The sequence below is a fragment of the Podarcis tiliguerta genome, assembly GCF_965153285.1.
Source record: "Podarcis tiliguerta genome assembly, chromosome: 3".
NCBI lineage: Eukaryota > Metazoa > Chordata > Lepidosauria > Squamata > Lacertidae > Podarcis > Podarcis tiliguerta.
The window spans coordinates 54,116,745-54,138,596 of NC_139536.1; positions in this window are offsets into that span (position 1 = coordinate 54,116,745).

Below are 21,852 nucleotides of genomic sequence, written 5' to 3' on the forward strand. Positions count from 1 at the left end.
TTGCTTACTAGAATGCATTAGCTACTCAAGGAGGTAAAAATGTTCATTGAAGGCATATGATCAAAATGATCTTACTTTAGTTACTCTTTGCTAAGGAAACCAAACAGTCTAAAAGTTTTGATCCAGACCACACAGCACAGCAATGACAGGCTAATTTGCATTCGGTCCTTTTCTTGCAGACCATATCAGTCTGTTGAATATTTCTTTCACAATCACAATTGGACCTTCTCTTCTCCATTTCCAGTGATGAGCCCATTGGTGGCTGGAATTTTAATAGATTCCATGTCAATTTACTCAGTTTGTAAACAAAGCACATGTGATTACTGCCAGTCAGATAAGGATGCATTGTGGTGCACCAGGGCAGAGGAGAGATCATTGCACTAAGCACACCACTTTGATGATGTGCACATGGCAATAATTGACAATGATTTTGGAGTTCAGAATACGGGAGAACTTTCATGTGAGCTTATGTTATTGGAGTCGTAAGTCACAGATGAGCAGAATGCTTGAATTGGACTGAACTGTAATAGGAAATGAAAACACTGAAAATAGCATTTCTTCTTAAAAGTAGTAGAATTATTAAAACGGTAAAATTTAATCCATGCTTCTTCAAAAGGCACCACTCATGTAACTATGTTAAGGTTTGGGGAATATGAATATTCACATTTAATTGACTGATTAAAATGCAGATGACTAATTAACTGACATTATTCAGTTGTTTCACAGCACAAGTTGCTGTTTCATTGCTAAACAGAGGAACATCAGTTTGGCATTCGAAGATGGCTAGATGGTATTTCAGGGTAGACCAGCAAGACTTGGATTTTCAATCACTGGCCACATGCAGCATATATTTGTAATGTTGTGCAAGGGTGGGATAGACCTGGATCCAAAGCTTTTTTCTGGGCAAACTGAAGGCAATTGGACTCATGCAGCAGATGCTGTCATCCCTATCCCAGCACATCTGAAATATTCCATGTCCCATGGAGGATCTACCTTAGCCTCTCCCTCCAATTTTCTGAGGGACGCAGCAGGGAGGAAATCAGCAACTTCCCCTGAATGATACTTGGATCTAAGCCACAGCTAATTTATATGAAACTGTATGCATAATTGTCTTCATTGACTTTGTTACTGCAGTGTGCCTATTGGCAGATGGCCCTCAATTGGATTGGATCTAGCATCTGTCATTGCAAAATCCATTTTGTTGCTCCATGGGTGCCGGAGTGTCTTTGACAGTTATTTTATTTAAAGTTCCAATATCCCGCGATGGTTCCAGGTTGCCAAACTGGTTTAAACTTGCTTGGAAATCATGTCCTCTGTTTCCAGGTGTATGGCAGCTAGATATAGTTAATTAGTGCTGGAGACAACGAAGATGCACAGAAACTTTCATTAAATATAACACGATTTCACATGTTCTGGAGCTGCTGATACAGGGAGGGGAAATATTATTGATTTGGCAGGCAACATACCATTTGCAAAGGTCTTTCTTGACTTTGACAGGCATCAAGATCTTTGCCATTAACTTTGCCTGAACAATGACTTTACCTGAACAGGGACTAACTAATCTGCAACATAACTTGCAACTGAGAGGGTTGGGAAACTGGATTATTCTTTTGACTGCAATCCTATATGCACAAATATCAGGTTGTGGAGTGGCTGCCCAATAACCATTCAGTATAACCCTTACCCATCAGGAATATTTGTGTGTGCTCCATCTCAAGCATACAGAATGCTTCCTGCAAAAGCAGAAATGAGCAGGCACCTGGTATAGGACAGAGACCAGAATTTTTGAAAAGAGAGAGAGGCTTGAATTGTCTTAGGAACTGCAAGGATGGCAGAATTGAAAATAGCAGCAACTGTTTCTCAGAATAGCTGATATAGGAGACAGACTGGATTCTCCAGGACCTACTGCATAGGACCACAGGACTACAGGAAGCTGCCATATGGAATCAGACTATTGGTCTGTCTAGCTCAATAATGTCTACTGGTATTTGGATTCCAGACAGGGACATTATGCTGTATTTATGTACTTAATACTTAACCTAGGGATGGATCTCCAGAAGTTGCTGGACTACAATTCCCATTAGCTCTAGCCAGGCCAGTGTGGTGAGTAATCAAGGGTGATAGTCCCACAATACCTAGAGAGTCACAGGTCCCCCGTTCCTGCATTAGGCATTACATCTGCCCTTTGCCACAAGGTTATATTCTCTCTTTTCTAATCTCGATATTTTCTAATCTCTTAAAGCAGATCTCAGATATGAATGCAGAAAGTATTTTTCCCCTGGCGATAAGTGCCGTAGAAGTGTTTACAGCTTTTGCTACACTCAGCAAGCAATTCTTGCAGTGATTAGATCTCTACAGTCCTTTGGGAGAGTATCAGCTTTTATGGAAGCAATTCCAATCAGAATTATCTAGTTCTAGTTTATGAAACAGACTTCAGAAATGCTCTTTTCCTGGAAGGGTGCACGGGTACTTGTAGCTAAAAGGAGCAGGAGGCACTGTGATGTATCAAAAGCAATGTTCTAAGACAGCTTGGAGAGAAGTCAAATGGGATGAAAGGAGAGCAACAGTTGCATTATATAATTGGGAATTCAGTGAAGTGCATATGAAACAAGGATGAAAATGCTTGACATCCTAAGCTGAGATATGAAGATCTCAGTTTGTCATGAAAAAGATGGGTAGTTTTTAAAAATCTAGTTAATTGCTTAGTCAACTTGTATAGGATCAGGTAGTTCTACTCATGTCTTTTACAGAATCAGAGAGATGGGTGACCTTTCCATAGGTTTGTTTGTTGGGAAGAGCACCAATGGCAAGCCTAGCCTATGGAGAAGACGCCAAGGGGACTTGGGATGTTCTGTGTATTAACTGAAAGCTCTCCCCCCAAGTCTTGTAGTGCTAAAAGAGACTAACGAATTTATTGTAGCATAAGAGTCCTAGACTTCATAAGATGCTTTACAACTTTCTGTTTTTGTTTCAGAAGACTGATGTGGTTACCCTGGTCAAGGAACTACTTGTTCCATTAGCACTACTGGACCAGGAACAAAGCCCCCTATGACATGAAAGGGAAAGGAAGGGAGGAGAGAGATAATAGCTGTGAATGGGCACTGCAGAAGGATTGCTATCGTCATCATGTTACACTTAGAAGGGAAGAGATGGGGAATCTTTGTCCCTCCAGCTGTTGTTGGACTACAGTGACAAAGCTTTTAATGTTTAATAGGTTATTGTATTTTCTATTCTGTTGGAGAAACCCAGCCAGATGGGCAGGGTATAAATGATTGATAAATAAATAAATAAATAAATAAATAAATAAATAAATTATTATTATTATTATTATTATTATTATTATTATTATTATTAATTATCATCATCATCATCCACCCCATTCATTCATTCAAAGCACTCTTCAGCCACCATGGACTCCTGCAATGAATCCTGGGAACTGTGCTAAGGGTGCGGAGAGTTGTTAGGAGACTATTCACAGAGCAACAGTTCCCAACCACCTTAACAAACCAGGATTCCTAGTGGGGTGGGCATTACCATTCAATGGTGTAACAGTGCTTTAAAATGCAAATTTTCTAGAAGAGGCAATTAGAATAAGATATATTACTTGACTACTGATGTAAGCCTCCAGAATATATTGTTAAGTTTTTAACCTCTATCTTCAGTACCTTGCGTTTTATTTTATTGTTATGGCTAGTGACTGATGCAGATAAAGATTCTTCTGATTCTGCTTTAAAATGAAGGATTCGGGTGTGACCCAACTCCCATCAGCTTTGACCATTGGCCATGCTGGTGGGGGCTGATGGGAGTTGTAGTTCAGCAACATCTGGCGATCCACGTTTCCCTCCCTGCAACAAAAATTCCCAAATGTTATCAGTGGTAATTGCATAAGCTAATTTGAAGTATAAGCATTAATGTAACAATTCCAAATTGAAAGTATTTGATTGCCTTCTTTTCTAAGTTTCTGTCTTTCTTCTCCATAATGAGAGAGCATCTCAAGGTCAATCTTTCAAAATGCAATGACACATGTAGGATTGGATCCAGACCCTAACCCACCTCCTCACCCCCATGGCCCAGTGGGATCCCTGATGTGCCATCTCAAGATCTAACACTGGCCAACTCCCAAGGGCTGGTGGCAATGGATTTGGGTGCTTCACAACCAATTGGAAATAGTATTCCAACAGTAAGGGCTGGTTAGAATGGAGTCAAAATCCTTGGCCTAACTGCCATTGCGAACTCCACTTACCTGCTGTATAAATGTGTGTTTATTATGCTCAAGCAGATGGCGATGGTGTAAAAGGAATACTTTTAGATTCATGCAAGTTATAAAAAGATACCAGATATGGAAATATTACTACCAAGTCAGGCATTATCATTTGGCCTTAAAAATCCACTAAAAATTTTATTATTTTCTGGAATGATAAATTTATGGACAATATCCAACCATATAGTAATGTCTTTGCTCTGTGGCAATAATGTACCAATTCTATTGTATATAGTTTATTTAAATTATATATCAGGCAAGCATTATTGCATTTCTGGGGCCTTGTTGAGTACTTTCCTCTTTCAACAATCCTTCTAAGTGGAGATTTTTTATCCCAGTTGGTATCTGTGTTGGATCTGAAACTTGTCTTATGTATGTGATTGCTGTTTTTTTAATTATTTTGCATGTATTTTTTTTTTAAAAGTTTTTTTTACATATGCAGTTTTCTTAACTGTTTATATAAATGCAATTACTTTATGTATGTTTTTATTGTATTCCAATTTGCTTTGAGATGCCTCTCAGGAAGTGATTCACAAGTGAAATACAAAATATAAAAAATTAGTTTCCAAAATTTCCTCTGCACAGTTTTCATCTCATGTATTATCTGAATGCTAAAATATTGGCCCCTTCCGAATAAATATTTGGTATTTATTTGATATGGATGGTATTTGACTTGGCAACTGACTTAATCAGTGGGTCTAATGCTAATCACTAGAGAATCAATCAATGAATGCCATAGACTCTAGCAGGTGGGTAGTGCAGTCCTATTATTCCACTCACACCAGTGTCATGTCCCTACTCTGGTTAGTAAAGGAGAATGGTAAACCCCACAGAATTGTTGGAATTCCTTTAAATACACACATACCCAACACACACACACACACACACACACACACACATATACAAAGTGGTCAAAAACGTCTACCACCATTTCTGTGGTGGCAGTTGTGAGGGGGAATATTTGGCCCAGCACTCAACTTTTCCTAAGTTGCATAAGATACAAGAGAGTGAATTTTGGGCAACAGTTCAATCACCTTCACCTTGACTTTTTCATTACTTCAGAAAATGAGACTACTAGTAGTGGAATTGTGTTCTCCAAATACAGACAGCAACAAATTATATGCTGCCCTCCTTCTCTCTCTAGCTAGTATCAATCTTTTGGAGAAATTCTTGAATAGTTGGAGACATTAAACCAAAGATTGCATTTGGCAATGGGTGGGGGGCCCTGCATAACTGACCATTTATCAGAATCCTTTTTTATTTTTGGAAGACAGACTACACCCCTGCTTTATTGCTTAGAAAAATTTCACGCAAGGAGATCTAAAACAGAGATACTTTTCTTTATATTTTACATGGGGGCAATGATATATATCTATATCTATATTCATGGCACATTGCTTTTCCTGTTTTGCTTTCCTTTCCTTAGAGGATAGAACTTATTTTTGTTTCAAATCATTCTGCAAGTTAAGGTGGTGTTATTTTCTGGCATTATTGTCTTCTTCTTTTTTGGGTTGTTGTTTTTTTCCAAGAGCTGGCAGAAGCTGTCTTTATTCCTTCAAGGCTGAATACTCTCAACTCATAAATATTGCCATCAGCAAACATGAACTCGACTGCATAAAACATCTACCAGGTGGCGCTGTCTTTGACCATAGTTACTGCAATAGAGACTCCCACTAACAAAAAGCCATAAAGCAGAAAACAGAAAGAAAAAATCCCTATAGCCAAGTTTATATTTGTCATTGCCACCTGCTGACTTGTACCAGAATAAGTAGTAGGCATCCCATGATTTCTAGGCAACAGCATCAAATACATCATAATAGTGATGTGGGAAAGCTAACACAGCAACTATGACAGCTGCTCCCTCACAAAGGTCCCTAACAATGCTAGGGACTTTCCAGGGTTCTAAAATGCAAATGATAAAAGGCCTTCTAAGAATTGTTTCCCATATGTTGGAAGGCTGTAAAAATAGCAGTGGAGGGGGGGGGAGAACTAGGATGCTTGTCACTGCTGCCCTAGGTCCATCCCTCTCCACAGGTGATTACTAACACCTTCATGGTGCAAGAATGTCACCTACTCTCCCTTTCTTTCTTAGATTTCTATTCCACCTTCCTCCCAAAGGAGCCCATGGCAGCAAAACAGCAAAACCACACAATTTTCTTTCTTTCTTTTTAAGAAATACCTCTTGCAATTAAGGGAAACTGTGTACAGGTTTAGGAAACCTCCCTTCATTGATAGAAGTAATGCAGATGTCTCTCACACAGAGGATGTGGGGGTCAATGTGTTCTTGTAGTGGTTACAGTACTGAAGCGGGGGAAACATTATCCCCTTCCTCTTAAGCGATGATGTCTCAGAGCTCCCGAGAGAGCAAGAACATTGTGAGCTCTTTAAGCACAGTTGTGGCCACCATTGATCATTCATGTCTGCTGCATCCATCAGGAGCCCGCAACCTTTTCTATTTCGGCGACTGATTGATGGCTTGCGATGCTATTGTGCAATAAACTTTGGCTGCTGTCTCCTGGCTGGCTGGAAAATTTTGTGGTTGTTTGCAAATCCCTGAGCTGGAACTTTTTGCTCTGGCCATTAGGATGTCAGCCTTGAGAAGGAAGCAAAAAGAACTTCAGGAGTCACTGTCACAGCACTCACTCCAATTGATAGCCTGGACTCCAATAAGTAGGGGCCTTCTAGAGAGGTTGGGTACAGGTTCCTGGCTCCAAAACATTGGGGAGGGTACTGAGACACAACCTGCGCTATTTGACTGAAGGGACTTTGAACCGTAGAAACCTGAATTGAGACCTCCAGAGTGACTATAACGCCCCAGGAATCATCCTACTGAACTCTAGGCTCCTTGTGCATCCCCTCATGGGCCTCTCAGTGCAGACAACAAGCCTGGATATGGGGTGAGGTGATCTCCCAGGTAAACTAGTCGACTTGGCCACTTGGGACCAGTTTACCTGCAAGATCACCTTACCCCATATCACTCAACTGCTTGTCTTGTTGTCCTGGAATTACGGATGATCAAGCCCTACTATTAGTACCAGTGGAACTGGTACTTCTAAGCAACTGCATTTTGTGGCACATGGTTTAAGTTATCATTTCATAGCTCCTGCTAGCTATGTTATTTCCTTTGAAGAAGAAAGAAAATCTACACACTTAGGATGTCAGTTGACATATTTCAGATTCATTATGCAGCAGTCCTTAATGGTTAATATGAAATAAAGGCGCCTTGTCATCTTCATTTTGTTCAGAAAAGGCTTGAAACACAACAATCTCAGAAGCGTCTGTATTCAATGACAAGCTGACTCAGTGTGTGTCAAAGTAATTAAGAGCTGTTTGTTCTTTGCACTCCCGGTGAAACAGACATTTTACAGCTCAGTGGTGCTGTCTTTAAAACGCTCTCTGAGATTTCACAGGAGCTGAACGTAGAAGGCTACAGTCTTGTCTGCCCTGTTGCAACATGGAGGGTTCTTTTTATTGGAAGTTCATCAGTACAAATCTGAACACGAGAGTAATTGTTTCAGCAAAGTACAGTAGTGCAGAAGCCGTTGCACTCCGCAAACACTGTGAGTTTTCAACTAGTAAAACCAGTTGAATTGTATCAAGAATATTAGGAAACCGGCTGCCTTACCTATCAGAGTGTTTTCAGGCAAACAAGAAAAAAGACTCAGCTAATAACTCTCCCTGTTTGTCACCATTCTGCTTCTGTCTACAGTGGTGACGAGCTTGTCTGCTGGATATAGGCTGTTGTTTAAGAAGCAGTGCTTGCCAAGACAAGGTATAATTTAAAGTCTCTGACACAAATCACGTTCAAGCTGGTGAAAAAAGTTTCAGTGATTTCACAAAGTGTTTGCTTGGTTGCACCTCAAATATCCTGAAATCATTGCAATGAATAGCTGGTCATGACGACTTTGGGCAAAACAGAGGAAACAAAACTTAGTTTTCCTCAGTCATGTACAGAGGAGATGAAACAGGCCAGTGTAAGATGGACATCAGTCTGATTAATATTGCACATTCTTCACTTGATGAATGCAGTATTTGAGGATGTACGAATGGGCCGTCACCAATATGATACCCCACAGGCAGAATATTAGTATCACCTCAAAACAATGCTTTTAATCCATACTACTTTTAAGTGGAAGAAGGTCACACATTCTGTTGCTTGCAATCATGAGTGAATCAGTCCATTGCCGAAAACAAGGATGGGGAATCTGTGACCCTCCGGAGATTGTTGGACTCCAACTCCCATCAGCTCCATTCAGCATGGTCAATGGACAGGGATGATGCGAGCTGTAGCACAACAGCATCTAGAGGACCACATGTTTGACCTAAAAACAGAACCTAGTGGTGAATATTATCTTGCATTACCTTAATTTCCTCAACTACACTGGTCCACCAGCTATGGTTCCTTTTGAACAGAGATGACTTGGCCATTGTACTCCATGCTCTGGTGACTTCCAGAACAAATTATTACAATGAATTTAAATAAGGCTAACTACTTGAAGACTACTTGGAAGCCTCACCTGGTCTAAGAGGCAGCAGTCAGGCTAAAGTTCCATTTAGAATCCACATTATCCCTGTTTCAAAACAGTTGTGTTGGGTACCAGTTTGTTCTTGGGTCCAATTCAAGGTGCTCACATTAGTGTCTAAAGTGCTAAATGAATTAGGTCTCAAATAGCTGAAAGACTGTCTCCTTCCCTGAAGACTGTCTTGGGTTTTAAGCTCAGTGGAAGGGGCCTCTTGGTAGCTACACAACCTCAGAGGTTAGGGGGATGGCAACCTGAGAGAGGGCATTTTCTGTGGCAGCCCCCAAGCTGTGTATCTGGCACATTCATTATGCAGTTTTTGTTACAGGCTGAAGGAGTTTTATATGATGAATACTTGATTAGAGAAAGGGAATGAGTCTATTTCTGCAGGATCACACACATTCATTCGGTTCCATTTCAGAAGTAAGCCAGATTTGTTAGCTGTCAGTGGAGATGCATGATAGTAGTTGTGGGATAATTCACAGACTTGGGTATTTCTCCAGCAAGGCAGATAAAGTGAAAATAGTTCCATCTATAACAGACAAGTTGAAATGCATGTGTATCTCATTCAATCTAATCATCTTCATTTAGCACTTTACCCTTTTCGCCTCCCCATTTCATCCCCACAACAGCCCTGTGAAGTAGGTTAGGCTAAAAGAGGCAGCAACCAGCCCAAGGTCACCCGATCAACTAGTAGTCCAACAATCTAACCACTACACCATGCTGGCTCAGTTTGCACCTTCAGGAAATCCTGTAATTGTAGACCAAGAATTTATCCATCCCTAAGAGATATGGAAGGAAAGGAATCTGTGCTCTGAAAATTTAATGATCTGAGCATGCCAGCAATGTATTTTCAAAACCCATAGTCTTTTAGAGTGTATTAATTGAAAGTCATGTTAGTATTTTAACTGTCTCAGGGAACACATATCGAGAATCAGTGTGGCAAATTAAAATCTGAGAGACGTATTCAGCAGAGTGTCTCTTATCTGGATATATCCCACACTGTTTTTCTTCATGGTTAATCTTTACAGTGTACACAATCGGTAACCAGTGTACCATGAAACTGTTTTGCTGCAGGCATGAGCTATTTACACGAGTGTTTTGCTGTGTCTACCCTAGGCCACTCCTCTCTCCAGGTCCAGCTACCGAGATGTCTGCTACCATTCATCAGAAGATTTTATCTGGCTCAGTCACCCAGGCTGTGTTGTGTAGCAGCTGCCTTCCTACTAAAAACCAGCTGCTTCCAGGTGACTGAATGGATCCATGTAGTTAAATCTTTGCTTTTAAAAAAAAATGAAATTGCTGGCTGAAAGACTGCAGTAGGAAAATGTGTGCTTTTCTGAAATCCAACCCCATAAAATCTCCAGATTACAGTTGCAGATGGTAGGCAGAGATACAAGATTTGAAAAAAAAACTAAATCACAGCCAGGCCCAGATTAATGATAAGAGGAACCTATGGAAGGGCATCAGTAGTATGTACTATGTATGTCAATAAATACCTAATACCCCTTGCACATTAGACTAGTCCCATCTTTGTTGACTACTGAGAGCCTACCAAAGTCCTTCCTCTTTCAACAAGTCTTTTAAGCTGAGATCTTTCATAGTCTGCATATGTACTAGAATTGTTTTTAAGCTGCTTTTAGTTGTTTAACTACTTGTTGCTTGCTGCCCTGGGCTCCTTTGCAAGGAATGTAATAAATGAATAAAGTCATCAAACAAATTATGTACAAATTCACAAATGTACTCCAGTTCAAGAAAAAGCATACGGACACTAATTCTACCTTACAGTCATTTCTTTAGACTTCCTCCCACCACTACCACCCTTTCCCAGCTTTGGCTGTGGTCACCATGAATGGTGTTGTTCAGCCCAGGAGCTCAATAATGGCATACATCCAGGGATTTCTCTTCCAACAACACCGGAAGAAAGATAAGGCTAAGAAGTGACTCACTCAAGGTCACCCACTGAGCTTTGTGACTGCCCTGGCCTTATTCTCACATGTTCAGTGCTCACTAGGAATACAAGAGAAATTTTGAGTCGGTTCACATTTAAAGTGAGAACTTACTTAATTTACACTTCACTTTCTGAAACAAGATGAAAACTGAAAAACAGGCATCTTTTGACATTCACTCTTCTCTGAATTTTGCAATGCACTTCTCCAGCAAAGTATAAAAACACATATGCCAGTGGGATGTGTGCATATAAATGTGAAAATAACATAGAAAGTGCTGGGGGGGAGGGAATGGTTTTGCAAAAAAAGCATATTAGGGAAAGTTGTATATAGAAATGCACATATGATGAGAAATTCACATTAAAATGATGCTGAATTTTCATGAGTTTTTTATTATTAAATAAAAAAGCAATGTAGAAATGTCAAAAACTAAACATAAGATTGGACAAATGAGAAACTAAAGGAAACTGAAATTAAGAAATCCCTAGGGGGTCACATAATTCACAGAAACTGAGTGCTGAAGTTGCAAACTATGGGAGGTTCAAGTCAAGATCTGAAATCTACCTCCACATTGCAATTACACATTATAGAATCATGAAGAAGTGATTGGAAAGTCATGGTTCCACATTTAAACAAGCAACAGTTTCCCATTAACTTCACTCTGACAACTGTGGTTTTGGAGCTCTTCGGGGGGGGGGGGGTAATATTATTCTATTCCATATGAATAGAAAGTCATGTCTAATGAGGATGTAAACTATGTAGTCTCAGATATATGAAACTAAAAGGTGGAGTTATCTGAAGGGGCTAAATCTAAAGTTGACACCTGCCAAGCACTTTACCTGCAGTAGTTCATTGCTATACCGTGGTACCTCGGGTTAAGAACTTAATTCGTTCTGGAGGTCTGTTCTTAACCTGAAACTGTTCTTAACCCGAAGCACCACTTTAGTTAATGGGGCCTCCTGCTGCCACTGTGCCACCGGAGCACGATTTCTGTTCTCATCTGAAGCAAAGTTCTTAACCTGAGGTAATATTTCTAGGTTAGCGGAGTCTGTAACCTGAAGCGTCTGTAACCTGAAGCGTATGTAACCCGAGGAACCACTGTATATTTTGTTGAATAAGCAGGAATGGATTAGTCTGTCTCTCGCCTGACTTCAGGGTGAAAGGTAAAAGGTAAAGGTACCCCTGCCCGTACGGGCCAGTCTTGACAGACTCTAGGGTTGTGCGCCCATCTCACTCAAGAGGCCGGGGGCCAGCGCTGTCCGCAGACACTTCCGGGTCACGTGGCCAGCGTGACGAAGCTGCTCTGGCGAACCAGCACCAGCGCAACACACGGAAACGCCGTTTACCTTCCCGCTAGAAAGCGGTACCTATTTATCTACTTGCACTTAAGGGTGCTTTCGAACTGCTAGGTGGGCAGGAGCTGGGACCGAAAGATGGGAGCTCACCCCGCCATGGGGATTTGAACCGCTGACCATACGATCGGCAAGCCCTAGGCGCTGAGGCTTTTACCCACAGCGCCACCCGCGTCCCAGGGTGAAAGGACTCTGTACCTAATTCTGTTTCTGGTACTGAGAACAACTTTCTAGACTTAGAATGAGCCCAGAAGTATCTTGCTTTTTAATTTTCCTATTATTATTATTATTATTATTATTAACCAACCTTCACCAGCAAGTCCCAGGGTGGGTTACCACTATTTAAAATTCAGAATTTAAAACAGTTAAAACATATTACATCCAGAATAATAGGGTAGGTCCTGAAAATACGCATCTATGTTTTTTAGTTTATGGTCCTGACTGGTGGATCTTGAGATTCTAGGGGGAAAAGACAAAATAGATCCAACAAGCCTGAAGTCAGCCCACCCCTTTACTAAGGAACACTGTCTCATGATGTCTCCATTTTGTAAAATAAAAGAAAAAAGGCACTGGCATCTAATCAAAGAGTTGATTAAAAAATAACTTGAGAACAAGGCCATATCTTTTTCAGTGAAATATAGTTTGCTACCGCTTTTGAGTTCACGGTTTGCTTCATTATGCTTAATTCAAAGGCTTATCCATCCAATTACTTGGCTTACATTCTTTTTTGATGTAAAATCACGTTCTGTGCCAATACTGCAAAGATACTAATTGGTTTTGATATTAATTAAGCCTGTCCCTAATTTAAATCGCAGACAAACAGCAAGTTCTATATTACGCTATACTACAAAAAAGTGTGTAACGTTCATCACAGGCCAAAGATTGCAGATGCAGCTGGCTTACATGCAGATAGTGGGAGGGCCAGCCTATCAAAATCCCATAGTAATAATTAACAGACATTTAACAGTAACATGCAGTTTTTTATTGCTGTACTTGTTGCCATTGTCTCCCTTATGAAAGACAAAAACAAAAAATGAGTTGCATTAAAATGGGCATCAGCTTAAACAGACCACTCTACATATGACAGGCAGAAGTTTTGTAATTAATGAACCATGATGGCACAAGAATACAACCTTCCCGTTCCTAACAGAAGCCAGAGGACATCTCTGACTCTCTGCCACAGCCACTACCTTTATCTCAATCCCTGGATTTAGCTACATTGGCAAAGAAAAAGGGCTTTATATGCATTATAACACCATGACACCAGATGGAGCTGTGGAGTTCCATTTTTGCCAATCTGATTTCTCATACAAAGTTTACAACATGTTTAACTGAAACATGTCTTTGATGTGTCTAAAGCCAGCCCCTGTCTGCAAACTGAAGGCCGGCTGTCTGAAGCAGGAAACCTGCTTCTATGCATGTAGGCTCCCCATGCTACATAAACCCTAGATTTCCCAATCTGGATTTCCCGTGACACAGGGAGCTTCCACAAGTCTAGAAGGTGTGCCTGAGCTGCTTTTTCTATGTCATACCCCTCAACCATCACAATTTAAGTAGAACATCCAATAATTACAGAAGCCATCCCAACTTCTGATTTGATCCTGGAATGTCCTGTTTTTTGGTCCGGAGCTGTGGCATGAGCCAGCTGACTTGTGCCATAGTGCTGGACCAAAAGGTGCTCATTTTTTGGTCGGATGCTCTTGTACAAGACCCCCGACTCCCACGAAAAACAAGCGTCCCGATTTTGAACAGTGGGATGTTGGAAGATATGATATGTATATTTACAAAAATATGAGCCTCCGCCATCTTCCCCTTCCCTTCTTGCCCCCCACAGGCACACGTTCTGTAGTAGCAGTGTTTTATTCGGCGATATTCATGGTTCACAGAGGAAAAGACTACCACATTCTGCAGTCTCTTGGTAGAGACCTTCATGCCTTTAGAAATGTTCGAATAGTGGGTGCCTTTGAGTAAAGGACTGTCCTCTGAAAAACAGGATTTGTTGAGGTAGTTCAGAAATCTTAACAGACCCTGTAACTAATTTCAAAAGTTAATTCATTCTAATTTCCATTTTACAGATGAGAAGCTGATAACCAGTAAATGAGAAAAGGGCAGTTGGTAGCCATGCTGTAGACTGAGTGCCCTCAGGCAGTAGTGCAGCTACAGGGATTATTAATTATGCTGGTCCCTGTATATTGGCCTAGTTTACCAGGTGGGATGAACTGAGATATTGGGTCAGCCAGCATGTAGCCACCAAGAGGCTAGATCAGCCTTTCTCAACATTGGGTCCCCAGAGGTTGTTGGACTACAACTCCCATCATCCCTGACTACTGGTCCTGCTAGCGAGGAATGATGGGAGATGTAGTCCAACAACATATGGGGATCCAAGGTTGATAAAAGCTGGCCTAGAGAGTATATAAATCTCTCAGATGAGGTCTGGCCCCTGAGCTTTGATGTGGCGCCTAGCAGCAAGGGTGCTGTGTACTAGCCACCTGGACTCTCTGTTATTGTTTGCTGGGGCTTCTGGTAACAGGACAAGGAAGTTGTTTTATCTTGTTCATGCTGTGTTATTTTGTTAAAGACTGTTTCACTGTTTTTTGTGCTGTATTCAAACCTGCTATCTAATAAAAGCGGGAAACATCCGACCTTCCACTTGTGTTGTTATTGCCACTGAATTCAAAAGAACTCTTCCATTTGGTCAAACGCGCAGGGCTACTGACAGACGTTTGCCCTTGCTAGCTTAGAAGCCATTCTTCAAAAGAAACAAGTGTACTGTCTGCTTGTTGGCAGGAGCATTAAATTCACTCACGAGCCAGTCAACTGTGCAAACACCTCATGCTGTCTGGCTGCTGTTTGTCTAGGTCCCTCTGATGTGCTCCCCTTAAACGTTTCACTAGGAGAGTCGGAGCTGCTCGCCTAACCAGATTATTCAGGCAGAACAGTGGCGAGCAGCATCTACAGCAGTTCAAAGAAGGGCACTTCTCTGAGGAAAGATAATGCTGCTGAGAACTCACCGAGCACGTGCTGTGTCTTGTGGCATGAGAAAAAAGAAGCTATGAGCAGAGAGCCATCACAACACTGTGGATAGATAAGAGTTGAGGAAATTGAAGAGCCTCAAATGAAGTTGTAGAAAAGTATTCCCTAGTTTCCAGTCATGTCCCGATAAAATTCCCCTTCTTTCGATATGTCAAAGGGGGAATATCCTAAGAGATATTTTAACAACGCAATGGGAAGAAGATGTTTGTTGAATCCATTGGCTTGAAAAAGAAAGTGCCTGTTAATTTTGTTGCGACAAATAGTTTTAAATACATAAGAATGGGAAATGAAAAATGCCCAGTAAAAAACTGTACTCTATATAATATGTGAAAGGATTATTGACTTTAGGATGTGGAGCCTCAGGTCAAGGGGCCAAATGTGCTTCTGTGGTAGGATGTGGTAACTGGCAGGAATAATGGGTATTTAGCCTACTGTGCCATGTGCCAGCCCCTCCTTAAGCCCGGGGAATTATGATTGTCCTGTCAGCCAGCCCTTGGGTCTGTGGCTGCTGCTGAATGCCAGATCGGTCCTGAGTAAAGTCTCCCTCATCCACGATCTGATTGTGGATGAGGAGCTGAACTGGTCTGTATCACTGAGACCTGGGTGGAGTTGGTCTCACTCAGCTGTGCCCACCTGGGTACTCGATGTACCATCAGGACAGACTTGAGGGTCAGGGAGGATGAGTTGCTGAGGTCTATAGAGATTCCATCTCTCTATCTCCAGGCTCTCTATCCAGTGTGTTCCTGGCACTGGGCAATCAGGAGAGATTAGGGATTCTGCTGGTTTACTCCGCACTTCGCTGCCCAGCAGTCTCCCCGCCCAAGCTGACAGAACTTTTCTCGGAGGCAGTGTTGAGGAGTCCCAGACTACTGGTTTTGGAGGACTTCAACATCTGCGCTGAGGTGACTGGCTTTGGGGTGGCTTGGAACTTCATGGCTGCCATGACAACCATGAGGCTGTCCCAACATGTCACTGGCCCGGTGCATGTGGCAGGCCACACTCTGGACCTTGTTTCTCAGCTGGGCAGGAAGAGGGTGATCTGAAAGTGTGGGGGGGGGGGGGTATTGGCATCAGTCCCTTGTCATGGTCAGATCATTTCCTGCTGAGATTTAGGCTACAGAGAAAAATATATGCACTTTGTACACTTTCTACACTACAGGTATGCTACTGCTTATTTCCCCTCCCCTGGTTTTTCCGAAGGCTGCTAGATATGTTATATGTATTATAGTTGCATCTGAGATAAGTAGGTAATTACTTATGTTAAGAGACTGTATTTTGCAGGGCTGCGGAGTTTATTGCCGAGCTGACATTGTGTTTAATTTGATATTGCTGCTTAGTATGCATTGCTCATTATGCATTAGGTACTATTATGTATCATATCATTACTATTATTGCTTATTAATATTACTTGTATTTATATACTATAATATTCAGCCAAGGTTTATTCAGAGCACTCCCACTGAAATTAATTAAGATGACTAAGTTAGGTCCATTACTTTCAGTGGGTCTACTTTGAGTAAAATTTAGTTGAATACCACCCTTAATTTATTGGGGGGTGGGGGTATTGTACGGGTGTCATTTTATAGATTTCTATTATATTGTTTATTATGTTCTATGTTGCAAACTGTCCTATGAACATTTGATGAAGGGCAGTATATACTTTTTGAAGAAATAAAAATACAATATATATGCTTCTATTATTTGTTGTACTAGTCATATTCCATATTTTAATAAAAATAGCTAAACTGGGCAGCCATGTTGAGAGAATGGTCTGTTTGATTGGGAAAAATTGGAATCCCTTTATGGTACATTAGAGTTTTGTGATATGCATGGAAGACGAGAGAGAGAACTTTTTTTTTTTGTCAGATTTAAATACCAGAATCGATATAAAGGGAAATAAATCCAATTGCTCCTCTCCTAATTGAAATCAATGAGAGACTTTCCAGTGACACTGGTGATTATAATTCATTTAAATCCCAAGTGAAGATGTAAACTAATGATGAAGGGAAATACACATTTGTATTGAGAATGTCCTTTTTAAAATATATGTGGCATTTATATACCACCTAATTAAACAATGTTGTCTGGGCAGTTCACAAATTAAAACTAAAGAAATTAGTTTTCAACTAATCCATTGTAAGGAATTGAAATGCAACTCACTAGAGGACCTTTCTTCCACAAAGCTTTTTAAAAAGCTCAAATCAGGTTTTTGAGGGGGTTTTTAAAGTCCACTCACCTTTTCGGGCGGGCAACATTGTGGCCAGGCACCCGGGCCCCTACAGTGATCCAGCGGGGGGTGGAGATTGAAGCCCCCCCTTGTGCCGTCCCGGATGCGCCATCGTTGCTGGGCAGCGCCATGCCCAGGGGTGGCCACACAGTCCAATCAGTGCCGTGGGGGGCGTGGCTATGGGAAATTTAAACCGTGACACAGCCAGGGGCCCCTCTTCTCTCTCCCTTAACTGGATCTTGCCCTTCCTCATTGGATACTCCATGGTGATCCCCTTTTGCAGCCTTTTGATTACTGGGTGTGTCCCCACCCCACCTCCTCTCCAATTCCTGCAAGATGTGCTGCTACTCTTGAGTTAGGCAGCATGAATTTTCTTAATTTTATTATTCAAGACAGAAAATCAATTTAACATGAAAAACAAAACAGAAACAAGGACACCTCACCAGGGAAATAAGAAAGGAACAGAATAACAGTTCCTGCATTATTGCCTTGCATGCATACAATTTTAATTTAACATCGTATTATTGAGCAATAAAGAAGTTAACTTTAGCTATTTTTAAATTATTCCCTATCGTCACATCCCTATTAACTTTATGATCAAATCAATCTTTATTGTATTAAATGAAATTAAAATCTGTTTAAATTATTCTCTAACATTCCCATTAACTTAACTATCCAATCAATCTTTACTGTATAGCCAAAAAAATATTTAAAAGCCTTTCCGTATATCATGATAGTCTAAACAGATCAAAATATAAAGCCATCATATGAATTATATTCCTCACCGTTATGGTCTAACCATCTCATTACTCAGGGTTTGTGACTAAATCTTGGCTTCATCTTTTTCAGACAAAGCCACTTTAAAAAGTAACTTTTCCCCCCTTTGGAAGCCTTTGAACAATTGCTATAAATTTTGTTTGCATTGTGCACCAATTCTTGCAGGCCTTAAGTACATCTTCAGTAAGTCTTTTTGTTGATACAGTATATATATCATACAGGAAGCCTGTTGTTGTTTAAATTTCTATACCACCATTCGTCCAAGGATCACAGAGTGAATTATATTGTTGCAGCTGCTGGAATCTGTCTTCAACAGATTGCATGGTCATGTCTAAGACAACATAGTAAAAACCTACTTTGATTTTTTTACTTTGATCTACCTGGGCCTCCTACTCAAGCTGCCAGTTCTTTTGCCGTTTTCTAACTTGTTCTGTCTCAAATGTTGGTACTATTTGTACCTCCTTTAAAATCTCAGTAGCATCTATCAAAACTTGTTGAAAGCCCTCACTGCACCTGCAGCCCACTAGGTAATTCTTGGCCACTTGCAATTGGCTTGCAGCTTAATTTAAATTGGCTTCCTTACTTTGCTTGTAAGATTCACTTCATAAAGGGATACTACAGACCTGAACTTACAAATTGCATCAGCAAGGGCCTTAGCTTTAATTTGGGAAGTATTTCCAGGTAAACCTTTGAGGCTTGCATCATCAAAGATCTCTACTAAATCATCATCTATACTACCAGTATGATATCTCAGTGGTTTCCCATCTTGTTTCACTCAATGGCTGAACAGTTCTGCCTAAGTCTGATACATGGCAAGTTAGAATTTGCCAACTCTGAGTTAATGCAGAGAAATAATTATACAGTACATCAGTTGAACCAAACTGAAGAAAATGGTCGCTTCCGGACAACATTTAGTGGCATCATTGACTACTAACTTTAAAGAGTGGGCATTGCCGGGCACAAAAAGGTACATGTGGGTTTTAATGTTACTCCCATTATCATAACTTTGACCACGCAGATTCTCAATTGGTAATCCTATTATCTCAAGCTGTTCAGGAAGAGTTTCTGTCATAAAGGCACCTGTAGTTTTCTTTAGTGGAATAAATCCCAATAAATTTTCTCTCTTTATAACCTGCGGCTCAGAAATCTCAGCTTTTCTTTAAACTAAAAAGTCCCAAACGCTGCAACCTTTCCTCATAGAGGAGTTGTTCCACCCCTTGATCATTTTGGTTGCCCTTTTTCTGAACCTTTCCCAACTCTAAAATATCCTTTTTTTAAGGTGAAGCAACCAGAACAAAGCAGAGTTCCAAAAATGCAGTCGCATCATAGATTCGTATAGCAGCGTTATGATATTGGCCATTTTATTTTTCAGTTGTTTCCCTAATGATCCCTAGTATGGAATTTGCCTTTCCACGGCCACCACACACTGTGTCGACATCTTCATTGAGCTATCTACTGCCACCCCAAGGTCCCATTCCTGGTCCATCACTCCCACCTCAGACCCCATGAGCATACATGAGAAATGAAGACCTTTTCTGCACTGGCACACATCACTTTGCACTTGTTTACACTTAATTGCATTTTCCACTTTACTGCCCATTCACAGAGTTTGGAGAGGTCCTTTAGGAGCTCTTCACAACCTCCTTTTGTTTTAATAACCCTGAAGAATTTAGTATCATCAACAAACCATTAACTCATTGATTTGGAGTAGATTTTTCATAAAACAACATATTGCAAATCAATGTCAAGAGTTTGGCGTTTTAATGTTTTAATTATGGTATGTTGTTTTTGCTATCTTAAGGTGTTTTTACTGTGTGCTTTTTCACATGCATTTTCAGCTAGCAGGAATACAGTTTGCGTTTTTGTAGAATTTGGATACAGAGACCAAAAAAAAATAGGCATAAGTATATCTACTGCTGTTGGTGCACTTGAACACCCATCACTGAATGATGAAATTTACAGCTTTGCTCCGTAATAATATTATACAAAGCTAGAGTATGTGGCTGTACAATCAACAGATTGACAGGGACTAAAATATGTCCACTATTGCAATTCATTATCTTGAATTGTAAGTCCCTTCTTTCTGCAGTACTGAAGCTTGTTTCTTTAGGAGCTGGTGTGCATTAATGATAAACTAAGAGGCGTAGCCAGGAAGTGCCAAGGTCAAATTTCACCTACAAATTTACTGGGTAGCTTAGGTGCAAAGAATCCATAGTTCAAAAGGAGAGCACATACAGTACTATACATTCAGAAGGTTCAATTCTCAATCCACAGCACTATGCTACAAAAAGTTGAGTCTTTGTGGTCCCACAGGACTGCTTCATGAAGACTAATAATTCTTCCTTAATTTTTATAATAAAATTCCATGGCTATCCGCATTTTTGAATTTTCCTTGGGATCATGGCTTTGGGGACTGTCATGATGAGCTCTTAATGCTTCAGAATTTGCCACTGCACCCTTGCAGCTACCCTTTTGAGGGTAAGCACACAAGGAAGAATTGGGGGATATTTGGTCATAATAACCCCATAGCTTTGAGCAGATCCACACGATATATTTAAAGCATATTCAATGCACATTTACAGCATATGACTTTCCCTAGGGAATCTGTAGTTTTCCCTTCATTGAGCTACCATTTCCAACATTCCAAGTAAACTACAGGATTGAGGGGAGCATGACTTTTTGAAGTGGTGTAGCGCTCCTTTAAACATCCCAGTGCAGATGTGGCCTTGTTGGGATTCACAGGATGATGAGTAAGTCTGCAGGCTTCAACAGGCTGATGCAATACTCTGTGAAGTGCTGGGTCAGAGTGACTGAGCAGGAATGTGATTGGCTATAACCTGTTTAAAAGGAAAGCCTGTTCAACAGTAATTGTGGTTGTGGTGTGGTTGTGCTGTGATGTGGTCATGCTGTGGTGGAGAGTATTCGTTTGCCCTAAGGTGCAGGTACTCTGTATGAACTGCTTTTGTAAATACTTGTATATAGCTCACATTAAAAAGACTGTGACAGGCCTTTGTTGGGGAAAGGCATGCACTGAAAATTCATTTGTTCCTCACATAATGATTAAAAGCATTATGAAGCTGAAGACTTCCGCGTAGCCCCCAACCCCCTGGCCATGCCTAGACCTGCTTAGATCCACCGTCTGTACCTCACAAACCACGATATTCTGCCTTCAAACTACAGTGGTACCTTGGGTTACAGATGCTTCAGGTTACAGACGCTTCAGGTACAGACTCCGCTAACCCAGAAATAGTACCTTGGGTTAAGAACTTTGCTTCAGGGTGAGAACAGAAATTGTGCTCTGGTGGCACGACAGCAGCGGGAGACCCCATTAGCTAAAGTGATACCTCAGGTTAAGAACAGTTTCAGGTTAAGAACAAATTAAGTTCTTAACCTGAGGTACCACTGTATAGTCCTCAATGCTAATGTATTTGGGAGCAATGGAACGTTAGCTGGCATCTTATAACTCATCAGCAACTGTAAATTGGGTAGGATATAGGTTGTAAATCAAGCTATACTCAACAAGAAGAAATAGGTATTTTACACAGGCAATTTAAATTGTTATTGCCTAGCTTTGCACTTCTCCCAGTTGCAGCAATAAAATAAAACAAATATAATAGCTTTGGCAAAGTAATAAGAATATGTTTTCAGTTGCTTTTGCTGACGAGTTGAAATCAGTTTCCTTATTTACAGTATTTGTTACTCCAAACTTTACAATCAGAGTCTGTGCAATCTT